General features: G+C 45.8%; 1 long non-coding RNA gene across 1 annotated transcript in view; it reads left to right on the forward strand.

Annotated features, from left to right (window-relative positions):
• Nucleotides 1–681: 681 nt before the first annotated feature.
• The window catches only part of LOC106513242 (uncharacterized), a 2,867-nt gene continuing 1,628 nt past the window's right edge, over nt 682–1,920 (forward strand). Inside the window, exon 1 of the long non-coding RNA XR_001309760.1 lies at nt 682–1,095. This is a non-coding gene — a long non-coding RNA (uncharacterized LOC106513242). The remainder of the gene's footprint in view (nt 1,096–1,920) is intronic.

Genomic DNA, 1,920 nt, shown 5'->3' on the forward strand with positions numbered 1-1,920 from the left:
CAGCAGGCCTATACGTCCGGTCTGCTCGCCTCGCTTAAGATGGAACATGTCTGCATCAAACGGATCTATAAAGAACATTTGCATCCAGGCCAGCTGTTCGCGTCATCTGTGCGTAAATCCGCAACACGATCGCGCTCTGCTCTGTCTGGCCCTGCAGGAGGCCAGTGCAGCACTTTAAAATAATCTATTTTTTTATTCTTATGTCCGCTTTTTTAAAAAAAAAACAAGTGCGTAAATTGTATTTAAAAAAAGTTTGTCTCATAATCAAACTGATTGGGCTAATTAAAGGCATGATGGGAGAATAAAAAAAATCAATCTCCAGATATAATTTAGCAGATTAAGCTGTTTGTTTCTCCACACTTCGACTTTGAAGACGCCGTCGTGTAAATTGCAGGTTTGTTTTAAGATAATTGAGTCATCGCGCGTGCTGCAGAGAGCTGACAGGTTTTCATGCTGTCTTTCTGTTTTTTTTTTCTAATGCATCCTGAGTTTTTGTTGGATTGTTGATGAAAGTTGAGAAGCTCAGAATTGCCCTCTGCTCAGACGCAAACATACACACACCCCTTTTGACGAGCGCGCGCGCGCTCCCACACAAACACACGCGGCGTCCCCGGCTCAAATGCTGGAAAAAAAAAATGCGCCACTCTTGGAGCGTCTTTCAAGGCAGAGAGGGTTGGGTGGGTTGGTGGGGGGGAGAGAAAAAGTTGAGGGAGGCAGAAGAGGACGAGCCAAGGCGGATGAAAGCGCCTCCGTCTCTGCTTTTTTCCACACTTTCGTGTTGACGCGCCTGAATGAAACCAATCTAAACGCAGCGCCGCGTCTCTCCTCATTTTATCCCGCTTATTATAAATATTATTATTACTGGATGAACGGAGCGGGAGCACCTCCATGAGACGCTCCCGGAAAGCAGCCTCACCGCTCCCTGGACACCGTGGCTGCCTGAGTTGAGCACCGTGAACGCAAACTGCTGCTTTCAAAGCGAGTTTTCTGGACGACCAGTGGGATTTTATCCGCTCGCTCCGAGAATAAAAACAACAACAACAACAACAACAAAAACGCTCAGGGGAAATCGATCCCCGCCGGTGTCCGCAGCTGGTAAGTGCGCCGCTGGAAGGAGCAGAAACACTGAAAAAAAAAAAATCAAGGAGCTGCAGATGTGAGTTAATGCGAGGGAGAGAATTAGTTCCACCTCGTGTGGGTGTTTGTCTTTTTTTTTCTTTTTTTCTGATGTGAATTTCGTAAAAGGAGCGCGAGCAGAGTTGAGATGCCAGGGCAGGGTTCGGCTCACAGGTCGGCCGATGATCATGAGGTGTTGTCACAGCAGTGATGGAGTGTCGGGACAGAAACCAGTCCAACACGGTGATGCATGATGGGAAACTGGGAATGGGGCGCTTTAAATGAAGCCGAGCTTCAGTTCTGAGCTGGAAAATGCTTTTAAAACTATTTTAAACGAGAAGCGAGCTCTTATTTAAACTTATATATTATTTTAAATGATAAAAAAAGTAGTGTAACTTCCCTGTAATTCATTCTTTTTAATGTCTAAAACGAAAAAGAGGGGGAAACGCCCGCTGACATATTTCATTTCATTATTTATTACTGGATTAAATGGTAGGTTCGGGTCCAGTAACCACCCGGTAACGGCTGTCTCGGGCTCCGCCGTGTTCGTTTCACGAGTTAAGCCGGTGAGAGGCCGTGCCAGCTTCCTGTCTGCACCGGGCCCAACGCCACGGGACTCACTCATTCATCCCCACTGTTGGTGCTGAAAGCAGAGTCCGTGGAGTGAGAATGAATGGATGAACGAAATGAAAGTAACGAATCATGGAGCCTGATGCAGCTCAGTTCATCAAGGTCATTTAATCATAAAGATTTAAAAAGGACATTTAACTTGGCACGCGTAAAAGTATAAAAACTGTATTATTA

This window comes from Austrofundulus limnaeus, unplaced genomic scaffold (assembly GCF_001266775.1).
Source record: "Austrofundulus limnaeus strain Quisiro unplaced genomic scaffold, Austrofundulus_limnaeus-1.0 Scaffold11, whole genome shotgun sequence".
Lineage (NCBI taxonomy): Eukaryota > Metazoa > Chordata > Actinopteri > Cyprinodontiformes > Rivulidae > Austrofundulus > Austrofundulus limnaeus.